Source organism: Ranitomeya imitator, chromosome 2 (genome assembly GCF_032444005.1).
Source record: "Ranitomeya imitator isolate aRanImi1 chromosome 2, aRanImi1.pri, whole genome shotgun sequence".
Lineage (NCBI taxonomy): Eukaryota > Metazoa > Chordata > Amphibia > Anura > Dendrobatidae > Ranitomeya > Ranitomeya imitator.
Genome location: NC_091283.1, coordinates 769,639,403 through 769,655,661, shown reverse-complemented (window position 1 = coordinate 769,655,661; position 16,259 = coordinate 769,639,403). Strand labels below are relative to the sequence as shown.

General features: G+C 38.9%; 1 long non-coding RNA gene across 1 annotated transcript in view; it reads left to right on the top strand.

Annotated features, from left to right (window-relative positions):
- LOC138667767 (uncharacterized) overlaps positions 1 to 12,546 on the top strand; it is a 46,232-nt gene extending 33,686 nt beyond the window's left edge. Inside the window, exon 2 of the long non-coding RNA XR_011318927.1 lies at positions 12,063 to 12,546. This is a non-coding gene — a long non-coding RNA (uncharacterized lncRNA). The remainder of the gene's footprint in view (positions 1 to 12,062) is intronic.
- Positions 12,547 to 16,259: the final 3,713 nt, after the last annotated feature.

Genomic DNA, 16,259 nt, shown 5'->3' with positions numbered 1-16,259 from the left:
AAGGCTTTCCACGTCTATCGATGCTAAAGAAAAACCCTCTTGCCAGTCAAAGCCTCGTAGAGTTTTTAAAAAATGCTTAGTGTCCCTTATATATGCCGGTGTATCGCACAACAAGGGTCGCAAAAGCCAATCCATATAAGCCGACAAGGGTTCCGTTATTGAACCCACCCCGGAAACAATAGGACGACCTGGTGGTTCCTCTAGAGATTTGTGGATTTTAGGTAAATGGTACCAATGCGGTTTTCTAGGAAATTCCGGAAAAAGTTTTTCCGCTTGTGATTTTGACAAGGTACCATTCTCCACAAAGACCCTCAGGAGAGACCGCAGTGAGTTCTGAATTTTAAAGGTGGGATCTCCTTTTAATTTTTCATAGGTTCTTCTATCTGAAAGCTGTTTCAGGGCTTCTTTAATATACAGTTCTTTTTGAAGGAGAACAGTGTTACCACCTTTATCTGCTTTGCGTACTATAATATCCGGGCGTTTTTGTATATCTTTTATGGCTTCTAATTCTGCTGGTTTTAAATTTTTACCGATTTTGTTATACAAGATTGCTTCCACATCTTTGACCACTTGGGCCTCGAAGGCATCAATTAGATTTCCCGGGGAAACCTGAGGAACATATGTGGATTTAACCCCTTTTCTAAAAGGCCTTGTTGGAAGTGTACTTGTATTAGGTGATAAATCACTGGTAATACTAACTAATAACTCCGCTTCTCGTTGTACATTTTCAGAGGGATCCATCGATAGTGAAAAACCCAAAGGGCCCATTTTACAAGGTTGTTCTGCAGGAAATATTTTTTTCTCACTCTCATTCTGATTTTTATTAATAATACCTGCTCTCTGTGTAAACGTTTTATATAGATGAACTTTTCTTACAGCCTTATACAAATCTATCTTGAAGTCCACTATGTCAAACTCCTCAGGGAGGCAATAATTTAAGCCCTTGGACAGGGCTGACACGTGTGCCTCATTCAAAGGGAAGTCCGTTAAATTTACGATTAAATTCCTGTCACTCTCTGCTACTGCGGTCTCCACGAGACTTGTTTCCTCTTCCGTTCGTTGCCTTTCACCCCTTCTTTTTCCTCCACGCCGTGTCCTTCTTCTAAAGGGAGGGACACTGTATCTGAAAAACGATTAATAGCCGAGGTTGATGGTTCTGATCTTACTTCTGCGTCTTCTCCAGCGCTAGATTCAGAGTCAGTGGTAAGATAGTCTTTTTTATTTTGATTTTTTCTCCAGCTATAACTTTTTTTGGAAGAACTTTTTTTCTTATAATTTTTCTGGAATTGAATATTTTTATTCCAAGTAAATATTTTTCCGCTTTCAAAGTCGTTCTTGTCTCGGATAAACTTATCCTTTTTCCTTTGCTTTATCTCATTTTGTAGCAAAATCAATTTCGTATCCAATTTTTTATTTACTGCAGACCATTGTGATTCCGATAATCTTGTTTTCAATTCGTCCATAGTTTTATTCAGTTCTAATTTCGTGGTTTCATAGTTTATCACATTTTGTTTTAAAACCAATTGCAAAAGATCCTGTGAGCATTTCAAAAGGATTTTCTCCCAATGGGAGAAAGGACAGGATCTTTTGCAATTGGTTTTAAAACAAAATGTGATAAACTATGAAACCACGAAATTAGAACTGAATAAAACTATGGACGAATTGAAAACAAGATTATCGGAATCACAATGGTCTGCAGTAAATAAAAAATTGGATACGAAATTGATTTTGCTACAAAATGAGATAAAGCAAAGGAAAAAGGATAAGTTTATCCGAGACAAGAACGACTTTGAAAGCGGAAAAATATTTACTTGGAATAAAAATATTCAATTCCAGAAAAATTATAAGAAAAAAAGTTCTTCCAAAAAAAGTTATAGCTGGAGAAAAAATCAAAATAAAAAAGACTATCTTACCACTGACTCTGAATCTAGCGCTGGAGAAGACGCAGAAGTAAGATCAGAACCATCAACCTCGGCTATTAATCGTTTTTCAGATACAGTGTCCCTCCCTTTAGAAGAAGGACACGGCGTGGAGGAAAAAGAAGGGGTGAAAGGCAACGAACGGAAGAGGAAACAAGTCTCGTGGAGACCGCAGTAGCAGAGAGTGACAGGAATTTAATCGTAAATTTAACGGACTTCCCTTTGAATGAGGCACACGTGTCAGCCCTGTCCAAGGGCTTAAATTATTGCCTCCCTGAGGAGTTTGACATAGTGGACTTCAAGATAGATTTGTATAAGGCTGTAAGAAAAGTTCATCTATATAAAACGTTTACACAGAGAGCAGGTATTATTAATAAAAATCAGAATGAGAGTGAGAAAAAAATATTTCCTGCAGAACAACCTTGTAAAATGGGCCCTTTGGGTTTTTCACTATCGATGGATCCCTCTGAAAATGTACAACGAGAAGCGGAGTTATTAGTTAGTATTACCAGTGATTTCTCATCTAATACAAGTACACTTCCAACAAGGCCTTTTAGAAAAGGGGTTAAATCCACATATGTTCCTCAGGTTTCCCCGGGAAATCTAATTGATGCCTTCGAGGCCCAAGTGGTCAAAGATGTGGAAGCAATCTTGTATAACAAAATCGGTAAAAATTTAAAACCAGCAGAATTAGAAGCCATAAAAGATATACAAAAACGCCCGGATATTATAGTACGCAAAGCAGATAAAGGTGGTAACACTGTTCTCCTTCAAAAAGAACTGTATATTAAAGAAGCCCTGAAACAGCTTTCAGATAGAAGAACCTATGAAAAATTAAAAGGAGATCCCACCTTTAAAATTCAGAACTCACTGCGGTCTCTCCTGAGGGTCTTTGTGGAGAATGGTACCTTGTCAAAATCACAAGCGGAAAAACTTTTTCCGGAATTTCCTAGAAAACCGCATTGGTACCATTTACCTAAAATCCACAAATCTCTAGAGGAACCACCAGGTCGTCCTATTGTTTCCGGGGTGGGTTCAATAACGGAACCCTTGTCGGCTTATATGGATTGGCTTTTGCGACCCTTGTTGTGCGATACACCGGCATATATAAGGGACACTAAGCATTTTTTAAAAACTCTACGAGGCTTTGACTGGCAAGAGGGTTTTTCTTTAGCATCGATAGACGTGGAAAGCCTTTACACCCGCATCCCACAAGATGCGTGTGTGGAGGCGATCCAAGAAATCTTGAATAGTACCCCTACGGACCCCAATACCATCTCATTTATTAAAAAAGGTTTGACTTTTGTCTTGAAAAATAACACTTTCCAATTCGATAATACCTGGTACAGACAGGTGGAGGGCACTGCCATGGGTACACCAGTCTCTTGTACCCTGGCTAACCTCTTCCTGTCTGTATTTGAAGAGAGGTATATATATTCTGAGAAAAATCCATATCTCAAGTACATAAAATTTTATGTGAGATTTGTGGACGACATGTTAGTGGTGTGGGACGGCGACCGGGCTTCATTCACACAGTTTGTGGAGTACCTGGCGCTTTCTAACACCATGAACATGCAGTTCACTCACCAGTTTGGAGGCACAGAATTAACATTTTTGGATGTGACCCTAAAAGTAATTGATGGTAATTTGCACACAGAGGTATATCGTAAACCTTCTTCTTGTAATTCTCTGCTGCATTATAATAGTGCCCACCCAATGTATGTGAAGAAAGCATTACCTTACAGCCAGTTCCTCCGCGTAAAAAGAATAAACAGTAATGTTGCGAGTTTTCAAAGACAATCCCAAGAATTATATGGAAGGTTCAGTAATAGGGGGTATCCCCAATCTGTCTTGAACTCAGCGTTGGAACGAGCAGAAACAGAGATCATAACAGAAAAAACATCTAAAAATGATAGAAAATTTGTTTTCTGCTTTAAATATGGTCCTATGGACGCACAAATTAGAACAGCAATTCGAAAAAATTGGCAAATTCTTTGCCAAGATCCAGCGTTGAAGGATATGACAGAGAAGGGTCCCCTTTTTTCCTGCCGCCGCAGTAAAAATATAGGGGATTTAATAGTCCGAAATCGGGTAACTTCATCTCATAACAATTGGCTCCGAGATACTGCACCCAAAGGGAATTTCCGTTGTGGGCATTGTAATTATTGCAATCAACATCAAACAGGAACTAATTTAAAAATTGGCCCAATAATGCATACAGTACGTGATTTCATCTCTTGTAGGACAACTCATGTGGTTTATATCTTATATTGCCCTTGTAGTTTTTTCTATATCGGGAAAACAATTCGCCCAATGTTTGTTCGATTCAGGGAACATCTCAATTCATTGCGCACAGGTAAGGGGGTCCCCCGCTTGATAAAACATATGAACGAACAACATGGAGGGGATGCAAAATTGCTTCGATTCGCGGGGATAGAGAAAACTGCCCTACCGCAGGACGGCGGTAATTTAGATCGTATGCTTCTGCGTAATGAAGTAAAGTGGATATTAAGAGCTAATGCTTCTGGACCAATAGGGTTCAATGATAAAGTTGACATGTCTGTTTTTTTGTAAAAAATTCATGTTTTTTTGCATAAGATTCATGTTTTTTTTGTAAAAAATTCCTTTTTTTGGAAAAAAAATTCCTTTTTTTGTAAAAAATTCCTGTGTATTGGTTATCATATTATGGTATATTTCTTCCTAAATGACATTCTTCGTTACCCGTTAATGTTTTTATTGTATTTTAACTTTTCACTGTTTCACTTTTTCCCCCCCCCTTTTCTTTCCTCCGAATAGTGACTAATAAGTTCATTATGACGAAGTGAATAATGGGAGGGACCGGAAGACTACTTAGTTATAAGGCCCTCTCTCTCTTCACTCGCCATTGGATCTGTTGAAGTGCTCACCTAGCACGAAACAGCTGTCATCCTTTTTTGTATTCACATACCCTCCTTGCACCGCATGATCTCATGTGAATAAACCGCTTTGATTGTTCATATACCGGTGAGTGCGCTTTCAGTCTCTTCTTATGTATCATGTTGGATCTGTTTTTCTTAAGCAGCACCAAGGTATAATCTTTTTAGCGGTTTTTTTGTTTAGTTTGTTTTCTGACAAAAGGCTTTAATAGTGCATTTTTCTGCCCCTGGAGCAGTAAGGGTCTAGCGTATAGCGGCTGTGCGATTGCATTTTTTTCTCTTTATTCTGGACTTTGGATTTTTCTCATAGCTTTCAGCACGCCGTGTTTGGATTCCTATATATAGCTCAGGTGTGCAGAGGTTCCTTGTAACCTATTTAGCACTATGGAAATGGATACTACAGCCTTGTCAAACAGACTTTTAGCAGGGAGGGAAAATGTGAATACATTTTTTTCGGAGTGTGAAACAAAAGAAGATATATTATCATTAAGTACTAAAACCTTGGAGTATAAACTGTTCAATACCGCAGAGAGGGAAGTAAACCTCTTTTGGACAAATAACTCTCTACAGTCATATATTGAATGCGGAAGAGTGCCACGCGGTCTAAGAATGCAGAAAGAAATGTCTCAGTTTAAAGACAACGAGAGTTTTAGAAAGGAATGGGAGAAAATCCTTTTGAAATGCTCACAGGATCTTTTGCAATTGGTTTTAAAACAAAATGTGATAAACTATGAAACCACGAAATTAGAACTGAATAAAACTATGGACGAATTGAAAACAAGATTATCGGAATCACAATGGTCTGCAGTAAATAAAAAATTGGATACGAAATTGATTTTGCTACAAAATGAGATAAAGCAAAGGAAAAAGGATAAGTTTATCCGAGACAAGAACGACTTTGAAAGCGGAAAAATATTTACTTGGAATAAAAATATTCAATTCCAGAAAAATTATAAGAAAAAAAGTTCTTCCAAAAAAAGTTATAGCTGGAGAAAAAATCAAAATAAAAAAGACTATCTTACCACTGACTCTGAATCTAGCGCTGGAGAAGACGCAGAAGTAAGATCAGAACCATCAACCTCGGCTATTAATCGTTTTTCAGATACAGTGTCCCTCCCTTTAGAAGAAGGACACGGCGTGGAGGAAAAAGAAGGGATGAAAGGCAACGAACGGAAGAGGAAACAAGTCTCGTGGAGACCGCAGTAGCAGAGAGTGACAGGAATTTAATCGTAAATTTAACGGACTTCCCTTTGAATGAGGCACACGTGTCAGCCCTGTCCAAGGGCTTAAATTATTGCCTCCCTGAGGAGTTTGACATAGTGGACTTCAAGATAGATTTGTATAAGGCTGTAAGAAAAGTTCATCTATATAAAACGTTTACACAGAGAGCAGGTATTATTAATAAAAATCAGAATGAGAGTGAGAAAAAAATATTTCCTGCAGAACAACCTTGTAAAATGGGCCCTTTGGGTTTTTCACTATCGATGGATCCCTCTGAAAATGTACAACGAGAAGCGGAGTTATTAGTTAGTATTACCAGTGATTTATCACCTAATACAAGTACACTTCCAACAAGGCCTTTTAGAAAAGGGGTTAAATCCACATATGTTCCTCAGGTTTCCCCGGGAAATCTAATTGATGCCTTCGAGGCCCAAGTGGTCAAAGATGTGGAAGCAATCTTGTATAACAAAATCGGTAAAAATTTAAAACCAGCAGAATTAGAAGCCATAAAAGATATACAAAAACGCCCGGATATTATAGTACGCAAAGCAGATAAAGGTGGTAACACTGTTCTCCTTCAAAAAGAACTGTATATTAAAGAAGCCCTGAAACAGCTTTCAGATAGAAGAACCTATGAAAAATTAAAAGGAGATCCCACCTTTAAAATTCAGAACTCACTGCGGTCTCTCCTGAGGGTCTTTGTGGAGAATGGTACCTTGTCAAAATCACAAGCGGAAAAACTTTTTCCGGAATTTCCTAGAAAACCGCATTGGTACCATTTACCTAAAATCCACAAATCTCTAGAGGAACCACCAGGTCGTCCTATTGTTTCCGGGGTGGGTTCAATAACGGAACCCTTGTCGGCTTATATGGATTGGCTTTTGCGACCCTTGTTGTGCGATACACCGGCATATATAAGGGACACTAAGCATTTTTTAAAAACTCTACGAGGCTTTGACTGGCAAGAGGGTTTTTCTTTAGCATCGATAGACGTGGAAAGCCTTTACACCCGCATCCCACAAGATGCGGGTGTGGAGGCGATCCAAGAAATCTTGAATAGTACCCCTACGGACCCCAATACCATCTCATTTATTAAAAAAGGTTTGACTTTTGTCTTGAAAAATAACACTTTCCAATTCGATAATACCTGGTACAGACAGGTGGAGGGCACTGCCATGGGTACACCAGTCTCTTGTACCCTGGCTAACCTCTTCCTGTCTGTATTTGAAGAGAGGTATATATATTCTGAGAAAAATCCATATCTCAAGTACATAAAATTTTATGTGAGATTTGTGGACGACATGTTAGTGGTGTGGGACGGCGACCGGGCTTCATTCACACAGTTTGTGGAGTACCTGGCGCTTTCTAACACCATGAACATGCAGTTCACTCACCAGTTTGGAGGCACAGAATTAACATTTTTGGATGTGACCCTAAAAGTAATTGATGGTAATTTGCACACAGAGGTATATCGTAAACCTTCTTCTTGTAATTCTCTGCTGCATTATAATAGTGCCCACCCAATGTATGTGAAGAAAGCATTACCTTACAGCCAGTTCCTCCGCGTAAAAAGAATAAACAGTAATGTTGCGAGTTTTCAAAGACAATCCCAAGAATTATATGGAAGGTTCAGTAATAGGGGGTATCCCCAATCTGTCTTGAACTCAGCGTTGGAACGAGCAGAAACAGAGATCATAACAGAAAAAACATCTAAAAATGATAGAAAATTTGTTTTCTGCTTTAAATATGGTCCTATGGACGCACAAATTAGAACAGCAATTCGAAAAAATTGGCAAATTCTTTGCCAAGATCCAGCGTTGAAGGATATGACAGAGAAGGGTCCCCTTTTTTCCTGCCGCCGCAGTAAAAATATAGGGGATTTAATAGTCCGAAATCGGGTAACTTCATCTCATAACAATTGGCTCCGAGATACTGCACCCAAAGGGAATTTCCGTTGTGGGCATTGTAATTATTGCAATCAACATCAAACAGGAACTAATTTAAAAATTGGCCCAATAATGCATACAGTACGTGATTTCATCTCTTGTAGGACAACTCATGTGGTTTATATCTTATATTGCCCTTGTAGTTTTTTCTATATCGGGAAAACAATTCGCCCAATGTTTGTTCGATTCAGGGAACATCTCAATTCATTGCGCACAGGTAAGGGGGTCCCCCGCTTGATAAAACATATGAACGAACAACATGGAGGGGATGCAAAATTGCTTCGATTCGCGGGGATAGAGAAAACTGCCCTACCGCAGGACGGCGGTAATTTAGATCGTATGCTTCTGCGTAATGAAGTAAAGTGGATATTAAGAGCTAATGCTTCTGGACCAATAGGGTTCAATGATAAAGTTGACATGTCTGTTTTTTTGTAAAAAATTCATGTTTTTTTGCATAAGATTCATGTTTTTTTTGTAAAAAATTCCTTTTTTTGGAAAAAAAATTCCTTTTTTTGTAAAAAATTCCTGTGTATTGGTTATCATATTATGGTATATTTCTTCCTAAATGACATTCTTCGTTACCCGTTAATGTTTTTATTGTATTTTAACTTTTCACTGTTTCACTTTTTCCCCCCCCCCTTTTTTTTCCTCCGAATAGTGACTAATAAGTTCATTATGACGAAGTGAATAATGGGAGGGACCGGAAGACTACTTAGTTATAAGGCCCTCTCTCTCTTCACTCGCCATTGGATCTGTTGAAGTGCTCACCTAGCACGAAACAGCTGTCATCCTTTTTTGTATTCACATACCCTCCTTGCACCGCATGATCTCATGTGAATAAACCGCTTTGATTGTTCATATACCGGTGAGTGCGCTTTCAGTCTCTTCTTATGTATCATGTTGGATCTGTTTTTCTTAAGCAGCACCAAGGTATAATCTTTTTAGCGGTTTTTTTGTTTAGTTTGTTTTCTGACAAAAGGCTTTAATAGTGCATTTTTCTGCCCCTGGAGCAGTAAGGGTCTAGCGTATAGCGGCTGTGCGATTGCATTTTTTTCTCTTTATTCTGGACTTATAATTATTTTTTTTGTTAGGAAATTATAAGGGTTAAAAAGGTCAAACAGCGATTTCTAATTTTTACAACAAAATTTACAAAACCTTTTCTTTCTAGGGACCACCTCACATTTAAAGTAACTTTGCTGGGCCTATATAACAGAAAAAAACCAAAAGTGATACCATTCTAAAAACTGCACCCCTCAAGGTGCTCAAAACCACATTCAATAAGTTTATTGACCCTTCAGGTGCTTCACAGGAGCTAAAGCAGTGTGAAACAAAATTAACATTTAACTTTATTTCACAAAAATGTTACTTTAGCTCCAAATTTGTTATTTTCACAAAAATAACGGGAGAAAATTGACTCTAGTAAACTTGCAAGTAGTAAGTTTGCTGTAATTCCGGCTCTGGCCAGTAGGTGTCACGATTGTCCCATTGATACATATTTACATAGTTACACAGGTTGAATAAAGACCTCGGTCCATCAAGTTCAACTTTTCTCCACCAATTGTACATTTCGTCACTAATTTTGCCATAACCCGCAATGTTATGTGTATCAAGGAAATCATCCATCCCTTTTTTAAAGGCTGTTATAGTGTCTGCCATTAATACCTCTTGTGGTCGGCATTCCACAGTCTGACTGTTCTCCCTGTGAAGAGCACTTTCCTATTTAGGAGTCGGAGTCGCCTTTTTTCCACCCATAATGAGTGCCCACTGGTCCTTAGTATGGTCCTTGGAAGTAATAAGTCATTCACCGGTCCTCTGTACTGACCACACATATATTTATACATGTAAATGAGATCTTCTCTGAGACGTCTTTTTCTAAGCTAAACAAGCCCAACTTTGCCAACCTCTCCTCCTATGAGAGGCCTTCCATCCCATGTAATGATCCAGTTGTCCATCGTTGAACTGGCCTGGAGGACTGGTTTGCAGTGGTAACAATTGTATCTGTAAGAAGTTCCTTGATGCTGTTTTCCTCTTTACAAAGAATCGCCTCGGTCATTTCATTCAGACCATACAAATGTATAGTTTGCACTTTATACACCCAGAAGATCTCCTTTCTTTTGAGTAAGTTGAATCTATTTTTTGCATTTTCCGGCATATGATCTATGGGTGTCAGAGATATTGGATTATGGTGGTTGGGGTGGAGGAGTGTACAATGTCTAGATTGGCTGAGTTCTGTGAATGTATTTTTAATATTTGATTTATTTAATCTATTGCGTAGAGTTTGAGTTGTTCTACCTATATATTGTTTATGGAAACAGGAACACAAGTAGCCCATGTGTTCTTGTTTCCATAATTGTTCTCTTGTGTCTACAAGACTGGGGAGTTCCACCACTCCTCTTCTGCACAAAAGCTGTTCCACTCAGCATGTCCACATGGACTTTTCCTCTCTGAACCCTGTTCACACAGGTAATATACAGATGATCAGGTTTGTAAATACATCAGATAGGGATTGCATACATCAGTTAGGACTGCTCTATATGGGTATACCTGTACGTTTGGTGGAGCAGCTTAGTATTCATTTTTTGCAAAAAACGTATCAACCAAATACCCTGTTTTTTACATCTTTTTACTAGCACTTGTGGATTACTGTGATTTTTTTAAACTGAGTAGTTTTGGTTCTACTATGCTCTTTTGTGTCTTCATATATTGTTTATGGCAGGTTGATTTGTGTTTGATTTTAAACGTCTTGTTGGTATGTTGGGTGGTAAATGTTTGGTTATTATTGATAATTTTGCAACATAGCCATCTGGGAGTGTTGCACTTGGAACTAGCAATTAATGTATTATTAACTCCATCACAACCTTGGATGTAGCCGTATGTCCAGGTTGCTAGGTACGCCCTGGCGATTATGTGCTACAGGGGCTGTGCGCGCTCGATCACCGCCAGGTGTCAGCTGATTCTGACAGCTGACACCCGGCTTTCAGTGCCAGGAGCGGTGTGGGCACTGCTTCCGGCTCTTTAACCCCCTAAATGCTGCGATTGATATCGATTGCAGCATTCAGATGGCAGGCAGATCGAGTGAGCCCCTCTGCCCTCTGATTGGCGCCCCCGCCATCATCATGATGACCTTCGGGTCACCAGGCACTAGCAAGATAGTGAGATCATGCTCAGTGCTGACAGGTTATTAATGCTCGTGCATTGCAATGCTTTATAACGGTGATCAGAGCTCTAAACGTGAAAGTCCCATAGTGGGTCTAAGTAAAAAAAAGTAAAGAAATAAGTTGTAAAAATGTATTTTTAAATCACAAAATGATAAAAAACTAAAATAAAAATATACTGTACCCATAAATATTTTTATGAAAAAAAAACAGCAACAAGAGTACACGTTTGGTATCGCCACGTCTGGAACGACCTATAAAACTGTCCCACTAGTTAACCCCTTCAATGAACACCGTAAAAAAAAAAACTAGACAAAAAACGATGCTCTATTATCATTCTGACAAACAAAATGAACAATAAAACGCGATCAAAAAGTTGAATGTAAACAAAAATGGTACCGCTGAAAACATAATGTTGTCCCACAGAAAAAAAAAACACCATACGGCTCCATCCGTGGAAAAATAAAGACGCTATAGCTGTCAGAATAAAGTGATGCAAAAATAATTATTTTTTCTATAAAATAGTTTTTATTGTGTAAAAGCGTCAAAACATAAAACAAGACATAAGTGAGGTATCGCTGTAATCGTACCGACCCGAAGAATAAAACTGCTTTATCAATTTTACCACACGCGGAACGGCATAAAAAAAAATCCTGAATTGCTGGCTTTTGTTAATTCTGCCTCCACAAAAATCAGAATAGAGAGCGATCAAATAATGTCATGTTCCCGAAAATGGTACCAATAAAAACGTCAACTCGTCCCGCAAAAAACAAGACCTCACACGACTCTGTCGGCAGAAATATGGAAAAATTATAGCTCTCAAAATATGGAGATGCAAAAGATTGTTTTTTTCTTCTTCTGATTTTAATGGATTACTAATAAAATGGAATAATTTTTTACCGACAGATGGTTGTGCTGGATTTGCTTTCTTCTCTCCAAAATGAACAAATAACCTGCTGTAAGTGTCAAGGTGAAAATATATTTTCTTTATACACTTTGTACTTTTATATTTTCTTATGCTGTGAAACAATAAGTTTTTTCCCTTTGCTTGCTAATGCAAATGTAACTGTATTTAACATGGCTGCCAGTATTCACCTTTGCCCTAGTTCTGCTTCTGCTAAAGAAGCAAGTTTCACATTCCAGAAGCTAAGTATCATTTCTGTTGAAGTCGAAACTTAAAGTGACGTGGAGAAAGGAGGATCCATCAGATGACGTCAGGACCAACCAGAAAGACTGAATACTAGACATATTGCTTAAACCCTGCCTAACCCCGCCCTCTGCACACCTTCCCCCAATAGACCATATAATGTTGTGTAACAGGAAATAAAGTCAGTTGCTGTGACGTTGCTACACCTTGTAGACACACGAGCATGCACTGAGTTTGAACCAGCCTTTGTCTGACTCATTCTTATCCGGTACCAATGCTCACATAATCTAATTTGGAATGACTGGTGAAGGAAGGATATTGTCGTGACGACCCCGACATAAGTAAAGAAGTAAAAGCAATAGTGCATATAAATATCATATTGTACTTAGTAAACACTGTTTGTGATTTTAAAAAAAAGCATAAAAACCATCCCACCAGCCTCAAGGTGTACCCAGTCAGGATGATTCTAACCATTTGTATTAAAACCTTATCATGCGTTAGACTGCGACCTGCAGAACGCAGAACAGTAGTGCACTGGGATCATTTCTCCTTGTGCTACCGCGGAGCTTAACTTGGTATTTATTGTTTACCATTTCTTTCAATCACCATTTTTCCCTTTTTCCGTTTTTGTTGAAAAAAATTGTTCTTGATGTTAGATATTACTGAGGCACAGTGTCCCCATGGTTAACGTATATTATATTTCATATAATATGGCAGCACGGTGGCGCAGTGGTTACCACAGCAGCCTTGCAGCGCTGGAGTCCTGAGTTCTAATCCCACCCAGGACAACATCTGCAAAGAGTTTGTATGTTGTCCCTGTGTTTGCGTGGGTTTCCTCCGGGTGCTCCAGTTTCCTCCCACATTCCAAAGACATACTGATAGGGAATTTAGATTGTGAGCCTCAACGGGGACAGTGATGATAATGTGTGCAAACTGTAAAGCGCTGCGGAATATGTTAGCGCTGTATAAAAATAAAGATTATTATATTATATATTGTACATTACTTTGTTGTATACTGGTGTATATTACATTACATATATTTGTGTACATTTTTAAGTAAACTCCAGTATATGATATCCTGATTTTTTTTGTGTGTCTGTAAAGCCCTGTTCACATGTAGAGTAAATACTACGTTTTTAACATGCATTTTTTTTCTGGCTCTCCATAGAAGCCTTCAGAGAAAAGCACTAAAACTGCACAGTTCAAAGATGCACATTGGGTGCAGTTTTAATGAAATAACATCTGAGGGTATGTTTCCACGTTCTGGAAGCTCTGCGCTTTGGATACAGTGGATACCCCGCGCCGCCCCCTGTTGTACGCGCGGTGATTCCACATGTGTTCATTGAACATATGCGGAATCACCGCATCGTATAAATAGACTGTGGTATTTATCTTGCGGAGAAGGAGCATCTCCACAAGATAAAAAGACATGCTGCGGTCTATAAAGACACAGGTCCGGTTACGCAGGGCCGCCGGATGCCTCCACTATGCTGTAACATCTGGATGCTGCAGATTGGACGCTGCGGCTGTACGCAGCGTCCAATCCGCAGCAAATCCTGAACATTTCCTGACCGTGGAAACATAGCCTGATTTGCTCGGAGAGTTAAATGCAGCATCATTTCTGTGTAAAAAAAATTAAAAAATACTGCATAAATAACGCAGCATTTAAGCTACATGTGGACACGTCCAAACAAAGTGGATGTGATTTCATGAAACCTCCTGCCGACAGTGCATCTAAAGTCGTTTAACTGTGCAGTTTTGGTGCATTTTTTTTCTAAAAGTTTTAATGTGGAGTCTGAAAAAAAAAATGACTGTAAGAAAACACCATTGTATTGTTAAGTGTAGAATCAAAGCGTTTCAGTACTATATAAAAGCAGCAAAAACACTGAAGTCTGCACCAGAAACACTTCAAATAAAGGTATAAAGAAACACAGCAAAAACTCTGTAATCAGAGAAGATTGTTATCTTATGCTACGGACACCTGCAGGAAAAAAACGGGCTCAGCATTACATCTGTTTAAAAAATATTTATGGGTTTAAAGGGGGATAAACAAATCAATCACGTCATTTTTTATGCTATTTACCGATTACCGTAAATAATCCATTCACTGTGTTGTGCAGGTTGCTATGATATGTCTGTGTTATTTGCTTGTTCGTGATGTTTATTTTTTTAAGGTGCATTAAAAATGTCATTATTATAATTATTTTGCATTATTTTCTAAGAATTTTATAAGAAGAAAAAAATTGACTTTTCTTTTCATAGAATCATAGAATGATAGAGTTGGAAGGGATCGCCTGGGTCATCTAGTCCAACCCCCTGCTCAAAGCAGGATTCACTAAATCTTCCCAGACAGATGTATGTCCAGCCTCTGTTTGAAAACTTCCATGGAAGGAGAACTCACCACCTCTTGTGGCAGCCTGTTCCACTCATTGATCACCCTAACTGTCAAAAAGTTTTTTCTAATATCTAATCCGTGTCTTCTCCCTTTCAGTTTCATCCCATTACTTCTAGTCTTTCCTTGTACAAATGAAAATAAAGATGATCCTTCTACAATGTGACAGCCCTTGAGATATTTGTAGACAGCTATTAAGTCTCCTCTCAGTCTTCTTTTTTGCAAACTAAGCATTCCCAAATCCTGCAACCGTTCCTCATAGAACATGGTTTGCAGACCGGTCACCATTCTGGTCGCTCTTCTCTGAACTTGCTCCAGTTTGTTGATGTCGTTTTTAAAATGTGGTGCCCAAAACTGGACACAATATTCCAAATGAGGTCTGGCCAAAGAGGAGTAGAGGGCAATAATGACTTTGAGTGATCTAGCATGCTTCTGTTAATACATCCCAGAATTTTATTTGCCTTTTTTTGCTGCTGCATCACACTGTTGACTCATGTTCAGTCTGTGATCTATTAGTATACCCAAGTACACCTCCTATCTTCTTACGATCTCCGTCCTCCTGCTTGTTTCATGTGGATGACGCATCCCTGCATCATCCACACAGTCTTCTCGGCACATCGCTCCTGCGCTGGCATACTTCTCTGTCATGTACTGCAGTGCACAGGTGCCAGGGCTCTTTGACCTTTCCCAGCACCTGCGCTCTGCAGTACTTTGCTCTGCCCTCAACAGACAAGAGAAGTATGTCTGCACAGGAACGCAATGCCGGGGAGACGTGTCATCCACACGAAGCAAGCAGGAGGGTGGTATCGCAGGAAGAAGGGAGGCGCCGGACCAAGAAGAGCGACACCCATCGGACCGGACCGCCCCGTAGGTGAGTATAAAAAAAGTTATTTTTCTTCTCTTACTGGTCAGTTTGGCAGCAGATATACAACATTATAGAATGCTGTATATTAGCCCTGAAAGGTGATGGCCGTATCTTTTATCGGTCAAAACTGCTGACAGGTTCCCTTAAGTACAGAATCAAGGCGTTTTGGTACTATAAAAACGCATTAAACCCACTGCTTCAGAATTCAGAAAAAACACAATAGTCAAAGAAGATTCTTACTGAGTAGTTTGGTATGGACATGTTGCAGTTAAAAAGCAGGAGAAAAAATGCAGCATTTGCACTACATCTGGACACAGCCTCAGCATTCCCTTTTTATTTCTTTTATGGGTCTAATAAAGAAAATTAACCTTCCCAGCAAGGAGAGGAGACATTGCAGACACAAAATGAAAGTCTGGACATATCCTTGATCCTGTTGGACATTTCTTCCCAATCAGTACTGCCCTGCTGGATATAGATGGTTAGGAGCTATGATTAAAGGGGTGGTCCAAAATCCTAAATCTATTTAATGTACTAAAAATTCATTATCATTTCCTCACTACACTATCTACCGTACCTGATTTAATCTTTTTTTGTTCTATTTCTTCTTTGAAGAAACTTCACAAAAAAAAGCATACATCCAACACGTTTTGCAGTTTTATTTGCTACTAATTATGAAATAATAATCCATAAAAACAATAT